We start from the raw sequence: 24,521 nt of genomic DNA on the forward strand, positions 1-24,521 counted from the left end.
GAGTTAATACGATCGAACGAGCGAGGGGTGAGCAGAGAAAATATGAGAGATGTATCGGCAGGGTAAGCTTTAGGATGGTACTGGAGTGAGAGTTAGAAAAAGAGGGGAGAGAGAGAGAGAGAGAGTAGTAGGGGAGGATGGGACACGACTTCCCTATAGCAGTAAGCACGCGATCCTTTATTACTCGTAGGCATAAATTGATATTGATGTGACGTTCCTTTCAAGAAAACTGATCGATATTAATGCGACGCACCTTCCAAGGAAATGGCCATTTAGCGGCTCTAATGCGCGCCGGACCTTCACGTTAAACGGTCGGCTGCTTTCGTTCCGCGATTCGAATAGTAGCCCTCTTTTTAATCGATTCATTATTTTCTTTTTTTTTTTTTTTAAAGGACGACGAGCTATGAGTCATTAGACGGATTAATAGGGGTGAGATCAAGTTTGGAACGTATTCGCGATTCGTTTTGCAAATAAATCGTTTCTTCTATTTCGATATTTGAAAATTCGTTCAAAATCGTTTTGGGCTATCGACTGTTCTATTTGTAAATCCAGGAAATATTTTAAAATATATCTTGTTACAGATAGTAGTGACATCGGTATAAGGCGAGGCACTTAAATGGAAAGACCCAACTGTCTTGATTGCTTATGTATGTATGGTAATATTTCCCAGAGTGAAGCCATACCTACTGTTCGAAGAAATAAGTATATCGGGATCGGGGGGGAAAAAGGAAAAAGAAATTCTCTTGAGGATCATATTTTCGTTTTTTTTTTTTTTGTTAAGAATCTTTTGTTTTTTTCATTCGCGAACAAGAAACATAATGCTCTCATTACACGTCATTCGCGCAAGACCTCCATTTTTCCCTATTGTTCGAAGATTTTTCGAGTGTCATCGCGTCATCATTAAGCGAAGCTATTAATATCAACTCTCTTAAAACGTAAGATAATTTCTCTAGGAAAATTCGAATATATAGCTTAGGTAGTATAATAAGCGAATTGCTAAACTTAAGGAAGAGCGACGCGGCCGCTAAAGAGATATATTCTCTCTCTTTCTCTCGTGTTTTCTGTTTAGTATCCAAGCATTAGATTAACTTTACCGACAGCCGGATGTTAGAATACGCGCATTAAAGCGGCCAAGAATGATTATTAACGAAAATTCTCTCGCGAAAACAATGCCGAAAACTAACCGATCGTACTCGTCTCGGAGGAGGAGGAGAAGGAACCGAGACCTCTTCTCTCTCTTTCCCTCTCTCCTCACCTCTTCCTCTTTCTATGATCGACTTCAACCAGCAGCACATCATCCCTACAGCCACAGCCGATAGTCGAAGCACCATTTATCAAAAACACGTAACACCTATGCAAGAAAAATCGACAATGTTTTACCTCGGCGCTACCTTTTAGCTCCTCACTCCCTCTCATCGCCATCCTCTTCCTCTTACTCCTCATCTTCCTTTCCGTTCGCCGGTAGAAGAGACCTGGTGTGCTTATGACACGGGAGATGGATGTACGAACCGAAACCTTGTACATTCTACGAGCTAGCAAGAACATTATGTATTATACGGTGCGGTGGGTGCGAACACGTGGACTCCCTTTTCTCCTCGTGACTACCCGCCGATGAAATCCTCGACGTTCCGAAGATCCAAAGCGCCCTTGCCTCGACGTTGCGAGCTTTTCTACGAGAGTTACAGAACCGGAGGTTAATGTAAACGTTGACTGATAGAAACATCGGAAGGGAAATTTTGCAAGGACGAGTTTTGCAGTCTTTGTTTAGAAAAATGAAAAAAAAACAGAGGTCTCTATGGAACAATAGGAGCGATAAAGTATTTCAAATCTTCGAAATATTTTGGATTTTAGATAACTCGATTACGAGATTATCCGACGAGGATTAATTTGTTACGTTTATTTATAACTTTTACCTGTAATATTTAATCGAAGTTGTCGACAACTTATTCATCTTTCAATTGATAGCAGCAACGTAAGAATCTCGATTACGTGGATTTTTTCGACGATTTAAATTAATTATAAATGGATTTTTTGATCACGTCAAAATGTCCGACGATGTTCTTTCTATTTATGACAAGCTAACACCGTTGAAAGTATCACGATCGATGGCATGGTGAATTTTTCCCAGTAAGTAAATGAATTAACGTACATTTATAAATACCGCGTGGAAAGCTTGTCATGTGACAAAAAAAAAAGAAGAGACTGAAATAAACTAATGCTCGGAAACTTCAAATTCGGTTTGCATCGTTCATGAAGCGTAAGCGTATTTAGTCTAATTAAACCTGGACGGTGATTAAATGCATTTAACTAAGTTACAAGCATCGCGACGTTAAAAACTTAGCGAACGTATGTCGCGAATGCAAATCGGATTTGCATCGATTATGATATTAAGATCGTGGACGAACGACGAGCGCGTAATTATAATATAAAGTACCAGCTATATAGGTAGCCGTGCTCTTTCGAAATCGTATTAAAGCATTTCGATCCTCATCGGAGGAAAGAAGTTTCGAGAGGGCTGCCCGTTCGTTTGGAAATTCAAATTATCGTTTTTCTGACGTTATGGTAGCGTACTGCCGCCGGTGAGCCGTGTAAATCAGCCAGACCTCGTTTACTAATCCCCATTAGAACGCGCTGTGGTACATAAATCACAGGGCCCCTCATCTATGTTCGGTGATAGTGCGGCAAGTTGTACTGTGTCGTCGAGTCCTTCGTTTCTCGGTTCGTAACTTTATTATACAAGGATTTAAATAAAGTCAAAACGTTGCGTTTGAACGTTCGTGCCAGTTCGATAAGAAACAATTATTTAAGCTAAATTCTATGAGACAAGTTAGATAGTCCTTGGTTTAATGTCGTTATTTTCTTTTCTTTTTTAAAAATATTTTTTTTTCTAAAATATAATTTACGAAACTCTATTCACGATGTCAATTGGAAAAGATAAATGCTGAACGAAGAACAATACGCTCACGGGTCGAAGTAGAATCTGTCGCGTTGAAGTCATCCAGAAACGTTGCCTCTCAACCAGGACAGCGTAACTTTGTCCGATCAAGAACATCTGCGTGGACCGGTATACGAACGTGCTCAAGTTGCTCTTGCAATCGACAAATTTCCGATGGCTACTTCGTGTTGACCGCTTTCTTGACATTAGTTGCTGCAGGCTTGAGAAACATCCGGTCTATGACAGCGTCGATGCTGCTTGCTTCCAGAAAGCCAAGGCAAACCGCGCATCGACTCGAACCAACTAAGCATTCGATGTGCTCGACCGAAACGCTTGACTTTATGCAGATTCTCGTTATTTTATAAGTACGACGAAGTCTTCCAATTGTTTCCGAGGAATTACATTTTGTTTCTTTCTTTTTCTTTTTCTTTCGTCCTTTCTCTTTTTTTTTTTCTTTTAAGCGAGTGCAACTTGCTAGCGTTTTAATTAAAATTTTTGCTCACGAAATCTTGGAGATTTGTTAAAGTAATAGAATCAAAATAACATCGCGGTCGTTGCAAAGACTATATACCAGGCGAGATAAAGTAATTCAAATTTGTGATAAAAAGAGAAGACGTTTACGGTAGGATAACACATCGTACACGATATTTGACTAATTTGATTGACGTTATTAAAAGTAAGCCAGTTTTTGCGTTCTTCGAAAAGCACAATCGTCGTTGTACGTTATCACGTGGTTGGAAACTTTATCAACGTTTTTGCTAGGACCTGTATAATGTAGGAAAGAGAAAGAGGAATAGAAAGAGAGTACTATAACGTAGTAAAATTACGCAGATGCACGGAATTGTTTCCATGGGGGAGGAGGGAGGGGGCTTGTAGCGCGTGGTCCGCGCTATTTTCGGGCGCGTAACTACCTGGCGGATTATTCACGCGGCTGTAATGTAATCCAGCTCGTACAAGAGAGTCCGGTAGTTTGGGTTAGGAATTGGCGGTAGTTTCTCTACACGGAATAGCACGTCTATTCTTCAGTCTGCGGTTACGCGGGAATATCTTGTAGATACCTTCGTGGCGACCATGTAATCCTAGACGGCCGAGTACCTTCGGACTATTCGGATTAAGCATCGACGTGCCACCTAATCGCAAATCACGCTTACGATCGAATACAAGCAACGTCTTATCGAGAACCCATCGTGATCCTCCTGATAGATCTTTGTGATTAGTATCGTTTCGATATTGGAGCTTTTAAAAAACGAGATCATTTAAAAAACGAATGCAATGTTCCCGTACAAAAAATTTATGCTTTTTTCTGCTTTTATATTTTTGTTTCATTTAGCAAATTTTTATCGAAAGAAAGAATCGATGAAAAGTAACTTTCTGTTATTCAATTTTGTTTATAATAACGCATGTACACACTCATGAGATACGCATCGTGATGCGCCCGTATTGAGAACAAAGTTGGGAGAGCTCGCTATGCCGTTCAAATTGTGATCGATTGTTCCTATACGAAATTTCAGAATAAATGGAACGTCATTTCGGAGTCGCATTCAATGGCCGCTTTCGATCGATAACCGGGGCTTTTTAATGTTTTAAACTACATATGCATTGTTGTATTAAATACCGTACGAGCGATTATATATTATGTTTCTGGAAATTTGATGGACATTGTAGAAGAAGTATAAAGAGAGGGAGGGAGAGAGAGAAAGAGAGAGAGAGAGATGAGAAAAATGTTTCATTTCTCGTTAATCAAAGAGAATTTGTAGGCGAGAGCGTGAGGGAAGCAAAGAGTGTCGCGCGGCTTCTATGCAGATACGCATGCACAATATACTGGCGTTCAATGGAATTGTTAGTTGTTGATCGAGCGAACGTAATTTGTGGGTCCACTCGATATTCCCTTCTATTGCGATCGGTCGCACGTCAAAACGTTGCGTGTATCGAGTCGACGGCCGTAGAAGTTGATCCAATAAACGACGGAAAACTTTCCGCTTGCGGCGCAATGCTAGTACGGTTGCTGTTACTGGCCTATTGCAATACGATTTCTGCGCTCGAGTTCGATCGGAAATGGATCGGTTTGAAGTACGTATACCTACCTATGTAGGTATCTACATATCTACATCGTTCGAAATATTAAAAAAAGAGAGCGCAAAAATAAATTTATGTATAAAATTTACGCTCGGCCGTAAAATATCGAGACGCGTTTTCTCTCTCTCTCTCTCTTTCTCTCTATCGGGTTTCAGTATATAAATTTACCGTCTCGTGCGACCTCCGAGAACGACTTTTTCGCAGAACGGAAAAGAGTTCGATCCGACGGATGGACTTTCGATTATCGATGAGAGTCTCTCGTGTAAGTGAAGAGATCAGCTCAAAGGTCGTTTCGTTTCGCGTATTTAAAGCCGTTTTGCTTTTAGGATACAAACGCATCGAGCCCACCGGTGTAATTCCTGTCGTTCCACGTACGCCATGTATTACGCCGCATTAACAACAAATACAACTCGTTTACAAATCGCACTCGTGGGATTGGTTGCGCGGTTCTTCCGTGGCATATAGAACCGACACCGTTGAACAAGATACTCTCTCGAAAATAATTTCAACGTAATAATGTCATACGATTCGCTGTAATACGCAAGAGATTATAGCGCTCTCGTTATTTCTTTTATTGAGAAAACAGTTTTTACGTATCTTAGTTCGCTAGTATTCTCCTTTTTTTTTTCACATCAATGAGTACACCAAGTTGACAGAACGATCGGACGCATTTGAATGATCATGATAAGTAATCATCCAAATGATTACGACTCGTAGAGTACGGATCGACGATCCATCATCATCGATCAGTATTACCAATCGACGCAACCCTAATTAATATTCTTTCGAGTTTTAAGTCTCTCTCATATGGGAGATATGTTTCGTTGAGCGAACACCCTGTCGGCGCCAGGGAGCATGCGAGATAGAGGCGATAGCATATCGACCGGATAGGAGTTTCAACCGGCACGGATCGTACGTACGCCGACACCGTTGCTAACAATAATAATTATCGCCGGCAACTTTCGCATCTAGCTCATCAGCCGGCCTTTGTGCACCGACATCCGACGTTTAGCGCTCGGCGTCGTTCCTGAACACATTTACGCTTTCATACACGTTTGCGCGCGCGGGCGCGTCTGACCGTGGACGTATGTGGATGTATGTGTTTGTGTGGATCAGTGCCGAGAAATGGTGGATCGAAGATGGTGTGAGAGTGGAATTCCCAAGAGGAACATAAAGCTGTGGACGGGCGCAGCGACGCGTCGCGACGCCACCCTCCTTCCGGCGGCGTCCTGACGCGGCATCCTGGCGTTACTCTCGTCTACGTGTGCCTCTGTGTCTACTCGTATGACCGTATTTCTGTGTAGGTGTGAGCTCCGTTGCGGCGAGAGAGAGAGAGAGAGAGAGAGAGAGAGAGAGAGAGAGAGAGAGAGAGTAGGTTGGCGAGGCGACAGACGAGCAACTGTTGCATCCGCGCTAGCAGCTGCACCATCGCCACTTTCCGTCTCTCCGCTTTTACAATACGCTACCTAACTAGCGGGATTCGATGAAAACCGGAACGCGCCGGGAAACCGCGATATAAATACACGTACACGTCTTGCGGATAGCCAACCGAGCTTTAGGTAATCGATTAGATCGAATCTTTATTAAAAAAAAAGAAATTGGTAAATGAAAATAAGTAATTAAAAAAAAAAGATACATGAAAGTCTCTTTCACTCGAACAATCGAATAGATTATTGGATATATAGATATTCAATCATAAAAATAACTGATTATTTGATTATTTGACGAATATTTTAAAAAATACTGTTTTTATTATTTTCTCGAGGGAAGGTTAAAATGGAAAAGATAAATACTGTCCCTTCCTGCAGAAATGTGTGTGTGTGTGTGTGTGTGTGTGTGTGTGTGTATATATATATATATATATATATATATATATATAAAGAAGGAAAGAGAAAAGTTCGTCCCGTAAAATCCAGATTAGAGAAATGTGAAAAATTTCAGAGTAAAGAAGAAGTGACAGGCGAAGGAAGAAGCGATTTACAATTATTTTGACGATAAAAAAAGGGATGACCCACGTAGGACCGACGTATGCTGTCAGGGCGTCGCAAAGGGGACGTGAAAAGGCAAACAGTGATTCTTTGTGCTCTTGGAGATACGCAGGGAGTAGCGAGGACAGTTACAACGTAGCGTAGGAGCGTGCGACGAGCAACTGTTGCGTCTCTTGCCTCATTCTCACCTTCTCTCTTTCTCTCTCTCTCTTCCTCCCTCTCTTTCCCTTCCTTTCTCGGGTTTCCCTTCTCGTCTTTCCATCTACCCTCTTTCCGTCTATTCAACTCGAAACCGAACTCCTCTTTGTCCCATCTTTCATCTCTGCTAGGGGACATGAAAGGGTTGCGTGCAAAACAACTGCTCGACGTTCTCGGTTGCCTCGTCGGTTCCTTCAAAAGTTTTTCTCTGATACGTCGTACATACGTATGTATTTACGAGGAAACGTACTCGCTTATAGTCCGCGATGATAACAAGAAGGAGATGAAACGTTGTTAAAATGTGCATTGATGTTGCCGTACCGATGTGTCGTAGATATATACTTTCTCGATGAGGTTTCCGCAGTTGGGGGAGGGGGAAGAAGAAAAGAAAGAGAGAGAAAGGGAGAGAGAGAGAGAGAGAGAGAGAGAGAGAGAGGAAAAGGGCGATGTTATAGATGACTGCATTAAAAACTGTATCGTACTTTTTTCTTTTGTTCTTTTTTTTATGTTAAAAAAAAAGAAGAGATAGACGGGAAAAGGAAGAAAGAAAGAAAGAAAGAAAGAAAGAAGGAAAGAGAGAAAAGAGAGAGCAAGCCTAATTACGTCTCGTCTTGTCAGAAAATATATTATGAAATGCCTGAATTGTCTGGTTCGTTTCTAGTGGTACGAGCGTGTATTTCGTCCGACATGTCATACGAGTTATTTATACATAGTTATATAGATACTATGTAGAGGCGAGAAATAAAAAGTCGAAAAACCGCGAAGGAAGATATTTCCTCGTGGATGCACGCGAGAGAGCACGTACCTTCGTAGTCGACGGTTTATCATTTCTCGCGAGTTCTACATGACCGATGACGGCTCCAAGATGAGTAGCAAAAGACGAGCCGAGCAACTGTTGCATCCCTTCTTCTTCCTACTTCTCTCTCTTTCTCTCTCTCTCTGTTCTATCTCCGTCTGTCTTCTCTGTTTCTACATCTTTTTCTTTCGGTATTCCACAGGCTCGTGTCTCGAAATCTATCTGGATTTCTTAGTGTCTCCTTTTATACTCGAGATTGCTTTTAAAATTAAATTCTTCGTCGTCTAAAAATGCAAAAGATCGGATAATCGTAGAAAAAGCAGTTTCGAGTTTTTCTTTTCTTTTTTTTTTTTTTTCTTTTGAATCATTCTTAACCCTAGAAGTGTTCACTCATCGTAATATTTTAATTACGTTGAAATACGATCGATGTCGCAAAACATAAATGTCGATTTTGAAGAAGAATGTAGAACGATAGGCCCGTTCGTAGCCAAGTGGTCGCCACGAGATGAGCAACTGTTGCATCCCTCGAGTTTGACGCTCCACCCTCCTCCCACGAGTCTACATTCACCCTCGCTTTCTCACTTCCTCTCTCTCCCCCTCCCTCCTTCCCTCTTTCTCACTTCCCAAACTAGAACTATCCCAATCTCCACCCTTAGAACGTGCCGAGCCGTACCATCGAATGAAACGCCAGCTCTAAAACGTCAGAATCGAAGGAGAACGATTCGCAGGCGCGACGAAGAGTCAATTATCCGGATGGACGGCGGATCCTCGAAATGTTGAAATAAAACTCAAATATAGCAGTACTCGGAACGATTCGCTCTTTCCGTTCGCAAGATATTTCACAGATTAACATGATTCGAGGGCCCGTACGGAGAATGGAATCTTTCTATGCATTAAGTGCGGTCAAGAGGAAGAAAGAAGGAAGAGAAAGAGAGAGATAGGGAGGAGGTTTAAGAAGGAGGTTTAAGAAGGAGAGCGTTGCAAGAAAGAGTGGAAGGAAAGCGAGAAAAGAAGAGGGAAAGGGAGATGAAGGTAAAGTGGGAGAAACGATGAGGGTAGCTAGAGAGGGAGCAGAGAGGGGAGAGGGGGTAGTAGGGACGAGCAGCGTCGCGGCGCGTCACGTCGAGAGGAAGAGAGAGGGAAAGAGTGAGCCGCCGTGGCTCAGGTTCGAGTCAGTCTGCGTCCGCCAGTCGTCGCGACGTCCTCGCGAAACCGTCGATTCCCTATTTGCGACTAGCTGGCCCTCCTCCTCGTCGACTTACGACTCCTGCGTACATCATAGAATTTTCAAATACTTTAAGAGGCACTTCTTGCTTTTTACAATTTTCGACAAATTTCCAATAAAGTAATTCTCATACTTTCCTCCTGATTAAATTCGAAAGAGAAAGTTCTTCGAGTGGTATTCGTTAATCGTTTGCTTTATCTTTCTCGGGAAAGTGTTGAAGAAGCTACATATAATAATATATTTTATTATTTTGACGTTTGGAGAAAAGCATCGCCGAGACTAGAAGATACAGAGAGACAGTGATATCGGTGAGATATAAGAGAAAGTGAAGATATAATATCGAAAGAGGGAAAAGAAAAAGAGAAGATTTTTCTTTCACGGAAGATAATATCGACTGTTTTCGAAAACTCTGCCCTCTAGAACGTTCCATTTTCTCTAGCTTTTTTTTTCCTTCGACGACGTATAAACTTCCTTAGCTTTTACGCTCTTATCGCATTCGTATAAAAAGCGGTGACTTTTGAAGGAACTTCGGTAAGCGGAAACTCGGATATACCGTGCACGCTCTTTGAGAGCTTTTCCCGAGCATCCAGAGTCAGTTCGATCGTTGCTCCATTCGAAGACGACGTCGACGACGACGGATGAGTCCCCCGTTTTGATCTCCCATCGAAGATCTGCTATCCCTCTGCTACTTTCTGTAAGTAAACTTCGAACATATAAACTTGCTTCGATACACTTTTCTTTTTTCTTTTTTTTTTTTATCTGAATAGTGTAATGATATCCGAGAGAACGTTGATACTCACTTTAGAAAAAATTTGTTCTAGCGTTAAATACAGTATGACTCGATAGAGTTCCTCGCTGATTTTTATTTTTTTTTTCCAATCGTCAAAAACAGGTTATAAATACGTTTTCAATAAATAACATCCGACGAATCGAACGAATCCTCGTGCTAATACCTTTAATCGAGGAGATTAATTCGCACGGAATTTCGCAGCTGCCGAATCGAGCGGATTTATTATAGATTTCATGATACGTCTACCGATTCGATTTAACTCCAACGATCTCGTTATTAATTCCCGAGATATTTACGGCCGATGAACGTTGATAATAATTCCTAGCTCGAAGAAATAAGAAAAAATTCATGGATCGTTCTCGAAAAATTGTAAGGTTTTTCTTTTTTCCGAGAAACGGTAATTCGTATCGTTCCTTTCCGCGTTGAACGGTTGACCGTCGCGATACTCGACATTGGGAGATCGTAATTAAATTCTTTCACCATTGCTAATGACTTTTGGCACTCGGTGTTCGTCGGACACATATGTTATTTAAATTTAAACGCGACTTATTTATTAACGTCGTTGGGAAAGCATGTTGCGTTTAGTAAAGTAGACTACTACCTCGCTCTCAATTATTGGCAATCTTCGAAACGATCATATTCTTTTGTATTTTGAACGAAAAAGAAAAAAAGAAAAAAGAGAGAGAGAGAGGGGAAGGAAATATTTTTTCGATCAGCGATCGATTAAAATGCTACCGGTGTTGATCGTAAATGCCGCATTAATGTTTCGCGGGATGTTAATGCGCGACCACGGAAATTATTTATTCAGCGAGCGTGCATTAACGAACCTTCGGCCGTAAATTACCGAGCGTGCGATGCGACGGACTTATCTGCATCGATGACAACTCGGCCGCACACCGCTACCTACGAGCGTTTACGTGCCGGTGGAGGCGCGTGCTAGTCGTGAAATGCAAGCGCATTAATAAAACATCGCGGCGGAATTGAAAATCGCACTGTGAAAAACTGCGGATTGCGGTCGATTGGCGGGGATGAAGAAAATGGAGAAAAAAAGAGGGAAAAAATAAAAGAGAGAGAGAGAGAGAGAGAGAGAGAAACGAAGCAGCGATTGGATCGTACGGAATGCGTTTTCGACGTTCATTTAACTTTAATTAAATATTAAATATTCGGTCGACGCGAAAATTACGCTACGATTCGAGGGTAGGAAATTTTCTGCTCCTTTTTCGGCTCGTCCCGTCCCATAAAGCAGAGTAAGTAAAGCTGTGAGTGGATAGACCAGGCGAGAAGTAGGAGGATTAATTTGGCGATTATATTCACTGTAAATCAACTCCGGCGCTACCGCTCGGCGAATTTCACAATTTAATCTTCGGCGACACTCGTGCGATACGTCGTCGTCGTCGTCGGCGTCTGCGTCGTCGACGACGGCGACGAGGACGACGACGAAAACGACGACGAGAACGACGACGCTGAACGACGACGCTGAACGTTAAGTCTCTTTAAGCACGCACGAAACATTTTCTCACGAAATCTGCTACGGCCAGGCCAAAAGTTAACGTTAAACTCGGGAATGCATGGTATATCCTAGTTTTCGAGTAAATTAGCAAGAGAAAGAGAGAGAGAGAGAGAGAGAGAGTAAGAGAGAAAGAGAGAGATATAAACCCGACGAAGACAGTTCTTAGTTTCTGCAGACCTTCGTGTGTACTATACGCGTTTCAAAGTTCAAGATTTATGCGAGCCACCGTTGTAACCGCACCTGTATGGAGTTTCGCGAGTTGTCTGACAACGTGGATTGAAAAAAATGCTCTCGCGTAGTTTCTTTCTCCTTCCGCATTTTCTCAATCTGCCGACAAATTACTAAAGTCAAGCTATTTTGTTAATCTCTGAGATTTCCCATTGCACGTTGTTTCTCCGAACGAAATATTTTGATTGAATTAAATCAAGGGTTTTCGTCGGGATTAAAAATTACAGGAGCTTTTTAAAATTGTACGAGAGAGAGAGAGAGAGAGAGAGAGAGAGAGATAGATAGATAGATAGATAGATAGATAGATAGATAGAGAGAGAGAGAGAGAGAGAGAGAGAGAGAGAGAGAGAGAGAGAGAGAGATGAAATCTTTTCTCGCCGTTTCTTCCTCTTCGTCGTCATCGTCGTATTCGAAGTACGATTCTTTCCTCCCCGACGGGGAATACAGCTCGCTTTACTTGTGACGAGCGTATATTTTCCAATATCTTCTGAATGGAACATCCAATCGAACTGCGCCTTTTAACTGCATGAAACATTGCAGGCAACTCCTTCCGTATTTGCCTTTCAGCTTCGTCTAGCGTTGTGAAAGAGCTGCAGACTTTTGTACGGTGTTTCCGCGTTTCTTAAAAAATGCCCTTATTTTACTTGAACGTGTAGTATAAATAGATCGATGCATCACTCCGATATCGAACGATCGTACGGGCGTTCGTTTTTACGCTTTACTTTGCGAAACGTAATGTCTAAATTTCATTCTGAAAAGAACACAGATAAGAATTAGTCTTTTATTTTTAGCCTTTGAATCTTCGAATCTAAAATAGGATGTAAATTCGTCTGACAAAAGTACGTCTCGTATCATCCCTTCGAAAACATTCTACATTCTACATTACTACATTCCGCGGTCTCTTTTGTGCGTGGAACCCGATAATGAAACAAAAACATTGATAACCATACGCGGATATATTACCACGTCGAATATTATTCCGAATTTACGTCCGCACAGGCGGAACCATTGTATTAGATTAATCGCTTATTAAATCACGATAAATATTTCACGAATATCCCGTTGAAGAGAGGCCGCTCGGCCACATTTGCAAACTGCATTCTTGGTTAATGGCCATTGTGAAGGTGCACCGCTGGTTCATGCGCGGCATCCGTTCGTGTCAACGTAAATATTTTCGTTACGACTTTCTCTATCCCCCCCCTCTCCCTAACCCCCTTTTTCTCTTTTCGGAACGAGATTTTTTTTTAATTAACGTCACAGGAAATACAAAAATATCTGTGCAACGTTTATTATATTATTCGTATTAATGATAGAAAAGTTATCGTTCGATAATATTTATGGAATTTAGCTGGAAGATGTTTATTTCATTCGCTGTACGTTTTCGACATGGGATTATCGTTCATCGATACGTTAATAGTAAAAATCGAATTATATCTTGGACAAATTAATAAATCCATCGTGCGATAAAAGCGATTTTAATTTCGTTTGCGAAAGGTACATAGAAAGAACGGGCGTTTCTACGACTTTTAAAGAGACAGAGAAAAAGAAAGGAAAGTCGAACATAGATGGGGTATCTTTAGTGCGAGCTATTAGCTTAGGAACAGAGACACTAAATGATGTTCTCTGTTCTGTCACTCGGTACTACTGCAAAAAGCGATACGTTTGAATCGAAATGATCCATTGTACCGATTCTATACGAGAGTTACGTAGAGCACGCGTGGTTTCGATGTAAATGCCTCTGGTGGTCGACTGCGTACTTCGTAATTTCGCTACGGCGAATACCAATATCGGGCCGAGCAACGAAATTTTCGCCGTTACGATTTCATCTCTTATCCGTACTACCGTGATGTCGAGTGATCGTCAAAGAGAGAGAAAGGGAGAGAGAGATAGATAGATAGATAGATAGATAGAGAGAGAGATAGATAGAGAGAGAGAGAGAGAGAGAGAGAGAGAGAGAGAGAGAGAGAGAGAGAGAGAGAGAGAGAGAAATAGAAAGAGGCAATCCTTTCTGCGTGATACGAAAAACTCGAGAAAATTGCAATGGAACGCGATTAACTTCCGAGAGAGAGGGAGAGAGAGAGATATTTGGTGTGGTTGCGCTAAATATTATTACACAGGCTACGGTTATAGTTGGGATATTAAAAGGATCCAACATGGACCGTTCAAGAATTTTTCATAGCAAGGGTTGTTTCTTTTATATCAATTATTCCAAGTGTCGTACATGCGTTATACGCGTTAAAAAACACCTTGCTTACCACCGTTCTTCCATTTTTCAAGGTCATAAGTAACGAATACCGCCAGTTTATTCCACCCTCGTTTCTTCTCGTATTCCAACGAAATATAATGCGTCGGTGGATACGTAAATCGTCCGCGACACGCGTATATATTTACAGGGGGTGTACGAAAAAGTCGCAGAACGCATGCGACTCGTGGGACGAAAGAACGCATTAAGGGGTAGCTACCGTCCTTTCTTTTTTTTCCCCTTCTCTCTCTTTCACCACGGTCGTGATTTCGAGCTCGTGAGGTTTCTAAAACAGAAAAAAGAGAGGAAAGGGACAAGAGAATGGGACTGATAAAAAATAGAGAAGAATAATTGCCGTTGGTCGATTTTTGTTGGTAAAGAGTAGGGCGGATCAGTTCGGTGACAGTTTACCACTGGCTGGAGACTGTAATTTTACGGTCGCAATTTAACACGTTACACACATTATCGGTCCCAAACCGACGGACTGCGGAAAGTTGCGATAAACATATGTGGAAATTCACGCGCCGTTCATGGTTGCGGACGTGAAAGCGAGAGAGCAAATGAGAGAGAGAGATAGAGAGAAAGCCAGAATATCTACATAGGTTCATCGTTATACATGAGCGAGCGAGAGAGAAAGAGGAGAGAGCGCCGAAAACCCAGAGGAGTTTCAAGCTGCGCGAAAAATAGGACTCTAGAGTCCTCTTAGCATGTCCAACTTACGAGCGCCGTTACCGATACATTCCACATAACGACGGATCCACGAGGAAAATCTTTCGATCTAGAGTCCCCTTCGTAAGATCGTCGACAATTTTTTAACACGATCGAGTCTCTTCCTCGATCCATTCGATCGGATTATTGAAACAAAAAAGATATTCTATCGATTTGTCCGATGTATAAGTTTTATAATTTCTTGAATATTTCTTGGAAAGAATTGATAATTATCGAACTATTAACACAATTTTTATTACGATCTATCGATCGTATCGACTAAATATCTTACCAGTAAGCATCGCGTGTAACATCCGTTAATTAAAATAGTACGCATAGGTACTGGTGAAGTTTAATTGGAGGTCGAAGGAATATTGATTCTAAATAATAAATTTGCCGTGGAACGTGAAACGCTCTCAACTAGCTTGTTATACGAGAGAAAGAGAAAAAGCCTCGATTCTCCCGTGTAACGAACTATTGGGAATTATTAGCGTGATTTAATAATGGATCCGTCGAAATTGTACGTTCGTGAAAATCACTGAATTATAAAATTATCGAACGACACGTATACCTAACTACGATGGAGCGATGTGCCTCTCACAATCAGTATAAAAGAGAAATTATTCAAAAATAAAAAGTGAAAGAGAGAGAGAGAGAGAGAGAGAGAGAGAGAGAGGGAGGGAGAGTGATATAAACTACACGTTTTAATCGGTGTTATACGGGTACAGAAAAAATGAAAAAAATATGAAAGTAGCAGGAACATGCAGATATATAATCAAACTAAAAAATATCAAAGTTGAATTATGCTCTCGTAGAGAACGTGATGCGAGTCGAGTCAATAACCCGATTATAGGGTAGATCCGCAATAGCACACGTTGAAGATGCATCTCAGGAATGTGTTTTTTACGGCGATTGAAATAAATGATAATAAATAACTAGGGTTTTTTTTTACAGTTCTTTTTTTTATTAATCGCTCAAAAATGCGATATGGTAGGAGTGAGGACTTCGTAGGTATGATTTGTAAGTGATATAAATATGAATAATATAAACACGATGCTTTTTGGGTGGTACTGCTTGATATCATCGCAACGCGAAAGCACGCATGTATCACGAGAACGATGCCGCTGTACTTTTATTATTCGACGAAGTAATTCATGGAAACGCGAATAATACAAACCGTATGGGCACCGGTGCGGCAATAAATTCTTCCTACGCTTTACAACGAGGCGAAAACATCGACGTTGTTTCGAACCGTAGCGGAACGCGTATTTTTCCTCTGGGAGGAGAATCCACGTCTTGAAATTTTCTTGGCACTTTGTAATAGCGGAGGATTAATCTCCTCGTTTTTAGCGGAATTTACTACTGACGTTGATAACGTACGGTCGCACGGCGTCATGTGTCGAACTTTAATAGACAATCCTTTTTACGATTATCTTTATTAGTAAAATTGATAAATTTACAGAAAGTACAATAAATTTTTTTTTCTTTCTCCTTAAATTTATCTCGTAAAAAATGTTACGTTTCCTTCTGACTCGTTAAAAGTAAACAACGTGAGATTTTCTCTTCGCAGGAAAGTACCTTTCTTTTGCTTACAGTTTCAAGGTACGCCGTACGGATTCACGACGATCAACTAGAGTCGATTCTACGTCGCGATCGTAGCAAGCAAGCACAGGGTGTAAGTTAAAGCCGTGCTGGAACGAGGGTAGGAGCGCCACAGGGAGGAACTTGTATGGAAGGGTAGACGGGAAGAGGTGGCTTCGCCCGATTTTACGCAATGCATTTTAATCGCGAGTTTAACGTTACGGGACTCTTGGACGGAGAAGGGTCGTTTCGAGAATCGACTTCATGCTGTCGTTCCGCAGCCAAAGGGAGAGAGGGAGAGAGGGAGAGAGGGAGAGAGGGAGAGAGGGAGAGAGAGAGAGAGAGAGAGAGAGAGAGAGAGAGAAGGAAAGGTTTATTCGACGACCGATGTGCTTCAGCCACCGTACGATTCTCGCCCTCTCGATTCAGGGTCAGCACCCTTTTTCTTCAGTACCTTCTATTTTCTTTTTGCGTTGTCGGACCTTCGAACACGTTCAACTTTATGCTAATTACGGTCGAACGGGAAATCTTTTCGGGTCAATACGCCCGAAATAAATTCTGTCGAGAGCGATTATCGACTTCTCCCTTTATCTAGGCTATTTCCATTATTTCTTCTTTCATACGGTGAATTCAGCAGGAGTTTCTTCTTTTTGATGTTGGCAAAGTTTCAACTCGAACGCCTTCGAACTTGCGACGACTATTTTGAGAATTTTCCTAGTTATGAAAATCCTCAAGGAGAAACAACTTCGTTGTTTCCTCGCTACGTATCATTTGATTTGCCACGTTAAGGGATTTCACCAGTTTCCAGGACGCTCGATAAAAAGGGCTTTCCACCGTCTTTTGGAGCTTGCCACGTAGGTCCGCGCCTTTTCTCCCTTCTCTTTTCCCACACTGTCGCGAGATCTCCATTCGCGCCTCATAATTAAAGTCTCCCGACATGGAGTATTTTCTATTAACATTCCTAGCTAACTCGGCATACTCAAAATGAACGAAAGCCATTGCGGTATGTTGCACGTGCTGGCATGGCACACTTCTGCTCAACGGGAATGTCACGAGCCGGATCTATCTCACCCTCTCTAACCCCTTTTACTTCTCTTATCGTCCACTACATTCTCGAATGGAATACCTAATCTTCTCTAGCGGTAACTCTTAAAGTTTTGTATTCGAGTATTCGCTTATATCTAAATTGCAAGGAAAAATTAAATACTTCTTTTTTTCTTTGCTCTCACGTTTTTCGGATTTACAAGCGAGTCACTAAAAAAAGAAAAAAAAAGGAAAAAGGTAAACTATACAATGACATCCAGTGCCACGATATCGATCATAGCACGAATGAATCTAACTAAAACGGTGTCACGAACGGAATAATTAAGAGCTTGGCCGTCAAACAAAATGCTACGTTGCGAAATCCGTTCTTGTCATGTTCGCGTCACAACTGGCCAAATTTGCGAATCTGCAACGGCAAGCAGCGTGTTGCATTTGTCTCCGATATGAACATTGGTACTATCGGAAAAGTGGTTTGCGCGTAACTTTGACGAAACGTGAGGGATGTGTAATTTCTTGTGTTAAGGATCACGTTTCACACATCATGCAGTTCTTAACTCGGTAACTTGTAAATTTAGAAGTAAATGGAATCCAGAGATTCGTAAGTAAAAGTTTGACCTTTTCTTCTCGCATCAAAGTTCCTTTGAAGATGGTTCTGGCAAAGAGAAAGATAGAGAGAGAGAGAGAGAGAGAGAGAGAGAGAGAGAGAGAGAGAGAGAGAGAGAGCGAGAGAGGAAGACAGGAGAATAACTTTCCAAGTTCGTGGCTGTTAGCAAGTACCGATGCATCGTCATAGAGCAAAAAAGAAAGTTTATTTCGAGCGCTATCGAAGAAACAGAAGACCACCCTGGCGACCATAATCGCACGGACGTGCGATCTTAAATACTTTTCAAGTCGTGGCACGGTACGAGTAATCGTTCACGGAAATTAGGTATTCCAGGACGATGAAACGGAAGATCTGAGTTTCTCGCGGATAGGTCCTATCTCTTAACCGGTGTTGGCGATGAGAAGCCGGATAGAAGGAACTATTCAGGAGAGGTAGAGAGTGTGATATTCGCGTTAAGTAAAACTCCGCTTTTTATAGGAAAACTATGGGAAAGCATGTAGGTAAGTGGTATAACTATAATCTAGGATGATCTAGCTTAATTTAAAGTCCGCTCGAACTTTTCCACCAGTAGCAGTAATGGTAGTGGTGGTGGCGCCGGGGTAGCACCACCACCACTTGCTGCCGTTGCTTACCGAAGTGGATTGGCTATTATCAAATTCGTTTTGAATAAACGAAATAATGAATTCAATGGCTGAGAAGCTGAATAAATTTCCAATGTGGTACGGCGCCGCTATTATTTATATATTATTTGCATTGGGCTTTGTTGGTTCGATTATTATTTATTTACATGAGAGAATAATTATATCAAAGGCTCCGGTTATCGCGAACGTTTCTCTGACCTTCTCATTTTATACATATACATTGACGGAGGAAGCGATTTCGTAAAATGGTATACGGTTTCGCGATGGTTAATAAACTCGGGATGATCTATGTTCTCGGAATCTCCCATAGCGCGATTCTCTCGGATCGAACTTCTCTCCCCAAAGTCACGATTACAAAGGATCTTATGGACGAGCAAGACGATTAATCTTTACCGGAGAGTCGCGTTTACGTAACAATAGATATATTATCTCGGAGAGTAGTCGGTACGCTCGAAACGATCTCAGGAAGTCTATTATACTTCTGCCAGGCTTGGCTCCCTCGCTAATTAATCACACGGTAGAATGATTAAAAACTGGTTAACATGGGCCGGGGGCAAGTGGTAGCATTCGAGTGCTCGGCTATCATCCGAGAAAGAAGAACGAACGTTCAGGGAACGAGGAGAGTTCACAACAAAGCCCTTTGTATAGGTACGATGTGTTGTGTCATGCTCGTAGGGATCGTACGAGGAGTCGAGTACTAATCGTTCGTCGTAATGCGAACTATGGATAATGCTCGATCGGATGCGCTAAGATAGCCTTCGTTGTCTTCGAACCTGTCGAGGATCCCTCCTGATTACTTTCGACGAGTTCAATGCGGAAAAAGCAAAGAGAAATAAAAGGCGATACTTTGTTCTGGAAGATTAGTATTTGCTGGAAGCATATGCGTAGGAATATATAAAAAGGGAGAAGTGCATTATCTGTCATCCGCCTTAATTCGATCGGTTCCTCTTTGATTTAATTTCGTCAACGTTATCACTTGTCATATGTATTTATACATATCATCATTTTATATATATATATACTAGCATCTAATATGTTACAGCAACTTGATACAGAAAGCCAGCCAAAGCGTTGTTTTTACGCTGTTTCATTTGTATTTCGCATAATGCCGATTGATCGTATTATTCATCGGCTAATTCGATATACGAATACGCACGCGATTAATTGCGTTTTAACGTTTCGTTTGAAGTTAATCTAAAAGGCATACCTAAAATTGAATCGAATTTTTTTCTACGGTGACGGTTCTCCTTTTTGTTTTCGTTAATAACATCTATCTTCGTTTGCATCGTTTTATTTAATTTCGATTCGAGTCGAGTAGAGATTTTACCGGGCGAAAGAACTTTTTGCGAAGCATGCACATTTCGCACTCGGATACCTTCCGTTCCTGTCGACGTAAATTCGATTCGTCGTTGAAAACGAGCTTGGCTCTTTTGGTAAGTGCCTCTTCTCGACGCGTTCAGTGATACGAACAGCGCGTAAGGAGACACCGCTTGAAAATGGCGAGACCGTGATCTCGTCTCGATTACCTGCTTCGAAGGTTTTGCGGAATAGTAGACCGAGATTCCATCTAAACAAATCGTTTCGAAAAACCTACCGACATACCCACTTGTCACTCTTTCGATTATCACTTAACAGGTCGTTTCTCAAAACCTCGACGGATCTTTCTTCTTTTCATCAAAATGTAACATCACCTTTCTGCTGACTTTGTTCCTATTTCTATCTAAAAAAAATATTTATTTTATTTAACGTTAAGGATAGAGTTTTTCTTGGCAAGATACGACAGCATGAAAATAACAATTTTCAAGATATTTTCGATATCTTTTTTCTCTTTTCCCTATCACGTCGTCGTATGCGTAAGACTTTTTTTCCAATTTTAAGAACAAGCGACTCGTAACAACTTGATGCGACAACAGTCATTCTGTTCGAGCATCGTTAACGAGCGATGAAACGTAAAGCTGGTTGAAAATTTACAGAGAACGTACATCGTTGAAAACACATTTACACCCTTGTAGTTAGAAGACTTCGATTAGAAGAAAGCTGATCCTTTTCATTTTCGTGTCGCTCGTCTCGCAAAGGGTGGCATAAAACCTTTTGAAAAGTGACGTACGAAGGAGTTAGAGTGCATTCGTCGTAAAGAGGATTTGCGAACTGAAATGAAAGTTCCCCGGTTCGTTTCTTGGATTTTCTCGCGATGATCTTTCGCGGGTTGATAAAAGTTTTAGATCTTGGATGATCGCCGATTCCTAAATTCTTTGGTAGGAAATCCGTTTCGGGCGCGCGAGTGCCCGTGTCGAAATCAATTACGGCAAAAGAGACGATCGTTATTGGTTCGCGAAAAGTTTCCTTCGAAATCGCTTTTAACTGGCGTGCCAAGTGCACACTGGGCTCGATTATTAATCTTCTTCTTTTGCGTTATGCCAGGCCGTGGAACTAACTTATTTTTTTTATAACCATGCAATCGGCCGGACGTCCGATAGGAAGATCCTACCTCGGATTTACCTTGATTTCTTTTTCAAAGCTCGACGAAGACGAGCTCATTTCGAACGGATGTCCTAGACAGTTGGAAATTGGACAATGTCCCTCTTGGTCCGGATGGATCTTGCCCCCGTATATTTCAAGCCAATCTTTCTTAAGATCTCGACACGCTCGTTAAAAAATCCGATGGTTTTTTTCACAACGCAAACGGAATCGGGATGTTGCATCAAGAATTCACCTGGAACTTTTTCCCATTGACTTTAACTCCTACTGTACGGACGAATTTTTCTTTTTAATTGCGTTCGGATAAAATTTTGCTATAAAATTTCGTTCGAACGGTATCGTCCTTGAAATCCGTCGTGAACGTTGTCCGTTAGGTTGTTACGTTGATTTGTCGTAGGAGGAAATTGTCGGGAGAGGCGGTATAAGCGGGATATTCTTTGGAAAAACGAATTTTCTTTAGCGCCCAGGATATTTTGTCGCGCGAACCGAGGCAAACCGAGGCAAACCGAGGCAAACCGAGGCCAACCGAGTAAAAAAGATAGGATAAGAAGAGCCGTGCAAGTTACACCGCAGACGATGATTCGGTACACACTCGCGCGCGCGCACACGTACCTATGCGATTCAATTTTCATGGTGTTTACACTAAGCAAGTCACTACCGATAATGACTTGAACAAGTTTCTTGCTCAATTTTCTTGCGCTCGGAAAGCCAACTTCGAGGGTAAATGCAGCCGGCGACGTAAAGAAGCTAACGCACGCGAAAACTTCCTAGTAGTTGCAGTTTTAGCGAGTGCGAACGACTTTCCTTACCTTCGGACGTTCACAGAAGTTCGCACAAACACATTTTTGTTCCCGCGAGATTATAACTTAGGAGTTTTCGTCTCTCCCTGCTTCGGGCCCTTCTCTCGTTCTTTCGTTTATTTAATTGGACGGTTAAAAAAAAGAAAAAAGAAAAAAATGCGAGAGAACAAACGATCGACGGAAAGATACGATGAGAAAATGAAGTAGTACCCGGTACAACTATGTACGAAACTATATACGACCTTTCCAAGGATAAATTAAAATGAAAGAAAAGTTTGGAGAAAGGTTGAGAGAAAGAGGAGTCTATTGTTACACGTCAGTAACTTGATTATTAATATTCCATTGTCGTTATAACACCGTAACGCATGCATTAAAGATCACATTGATCTCCCTATTTCTGCATATTTATGAAGTCAACGACGTTATCGATTTACGAGCTCGTACGAGGCTTCCCATCCTCGAGCCTCATACATAGTACAGCATTTGTTGCTTCGTTAATGATCTGAGTAGTAAAAAGAAAAAAGAAGGAAGAAAAGAGGAAAGGAAAAAAGAAAAAAAAAAAAAAGATTGAAAACTCGAGTTCGATTAAAAATGTAGTACAATCAGCGCGCTAGAGGTTACCGTACAATTTTTTATGCAAATTTTGTCGATTCAATCGCATTCCAGATGATCGAGTTGAGCAATGCTATATAACTAGAGAGAGGGAGAGAGAGAGAGAGAGAGAGAGAGAGAGAGAGAGAGAGAGAGAGAGACTGTAGCGAGGAGCTACGAGGAGTAGCGAATATAATTAGAACGAGAACGGTCGAGATAAATACGCCACGAAAAATCTATTCCCGCGTAAATATCGCTTCGTGTTACTCATCCATGAGTAGGAGGCGGTGGAGGTGGAGGTTGAGACTATCCCAACGACGATAAATCAGTGCCACCGTGGTCTTGTACCGACGTCGAATCGGCACACCGGGAACGATGTTTACGATGACAGATTGCCTGCAAAATTATCTACAAGCCGAAGAAAGGCACGAGTGACGGACTAAGAGAGAACGAGAAAGATAGTCGTATGAATCTATCTCGGAAAATAGAAAGAAATGGCGGGACATAGAGGGCAAAACAAGCGAGTAAAACGTACATATGCGCTGTTTGCTTAAACGGTCTCGAGATATCGAAGGAGCTATCTTACGCGTATTGCTATGTTTATACAGGGCGTTTCATATTAAAGCGTTACCAAGAGGATATCAAGTTGAAACGTATGGAAAAGTTTGTGTTTTCTTCCTCGAGGAAAAACAAAGGAGATGGTTTTATACTCGAATAATCAGGAAATTGTATCTTAAATTCAATCTGTTCCTTAATGCAATTGGAAATGATGTATCGATGGGCTAACGCTTTACGTGAAACATCCTGTACGGATGCGAAGATAAAGTTATGCATGGATATGTGGAGAAACACAGAATACGCAGATGGGACTTCAATGTCTCAAAGAATCGGATAGTTATTGGTATTTAGAAGAAGAGCATCGGAGAACCATAAACTTTGACGCTCGAACGATCCTGCTGCTTTCTTCGGTGGAATCGTACTGCGAGGGTAGAAGGATGGGCGAAAGAAAGTAGAGAAGAAGGGATGGGGTATGGAGTGCATCTGCATTTAAAGTGGTTGCGCGCTTGCCAGACCCTACTACCTGCGTCAAATCGAAATCACGTGTGCGTCAGAATGCACGCGCATATACCGAATTGAGTAACACCTAAGAGGAACGCGATCTTCTTATCTCGAGAAAAAGATATAGAGTTAGAGATGGAGATAGCGAAGACAATAGAGACGTTTCGTTTGTTTTATCAACGACTGGTGTTTCATCGAGCCGGTGTTACGCGCGTGAAATCGAAGAAATTGAGTTTTAGGAATCTGGAAAAAAATAACTTTCGGACGGTTTCAGCGTCGTTAAATAAGGGAAACACTGATATATACTGATATATACTAGACTAGACGGATATTAGTCAAGAGTCATCTTAATGTCGTGCGGTGTAGCGACGCACGCTCCTTCTTCGGCACGGCGTTGTGCATAAATCTAAACACAGAGTTAAGGACAGTAGAGTTAAGGACTCCATTAAGCTTAAGCTTAAGTTCGGACGACGGGCGGTGATAAACAAAGGAGCCAATTTGCCAAGAGCTCGACTTTGGGAACGGATTTCACGATCGAAACTTTCCTAAAATTGGAATTATCGTTTTTATAATATTAACCAACAGTGTCGCCGTATTACGTTGCTTAGAATTCATGAATTTTATATCACGCGTTGGTCTTTCATCAACGCGACTCTATCCGCGTTACCTTAATTACATTCGTCTTCGTTTAAAGATACCTCATTACGAGAAAGGCATCCCGTAGCAGGGTTCACGTTCACGCTCAACATCGTCACGACGCGATACATAGTAGCAACTTTTCTTTATTTATCTCGTCCGATATACACGACACATCTCCCTGTATTACTTCTGAGATGCCCTCGAAAAAAATAGTCCACTTAATTAAAGTCATAATTTAGACTTTTTGAAATCAGTTCGTGTTATCTATCAGCCGGATCCGTGCTTTTCAAAAGAATCGCGAATACGCGCGATGACGTACGGCCGTCAAAAATTCAAAATAACTAAAGTTCGATCTTGTCGAGTTTTGCGTAAATAAAATATCATTGTA

At 41.5% G+C, this 24,521-nt stretch overlaps 1 protein-coding gene across 6 annotated transcripts in view; it reads left to right on the forward strand.

Moving 5' to 3' along the window:
* Positions 1-9,159: 9,159 nt before the first annotated feature.
* LOC122637012 overlaps positions 9,160-24,521 on the forward strand; it is a 206,638-nt gene continuing 191,276 nt past the window's right edge. For 4 of the 6 annotated variants that reach the window (XM_043828807.1, XM_043828813.1, XM_043828816.1 and 1 more), the window contains exon 1: positions 9,161-9,912. The gene's annotated coding sequence lies outside the window, so the exon portion shown is untranslated. Of the gene's footprint in view, positions 9,913-24,521 lie in introns of all 6 variants that reach the window. The other 2 variants (XM_043828805.1, XM_043828812.1) reach the window with 2 other exon arrangements.

This window comes from Vespula pensylvanica, chromosome 24, assembly GCF_014466175.1.
Source record: "Vespula pensylvanica isolate Volc-1 chromosome 24, ASM1446617v1, whole genome shotgun sequence".
Lineage (NCBI taxonomy): Eukaryota > Metazoa > Arthropoda > Insecta > Hymenoptera > Vespidae > Vespula > Vespula pensylvanica.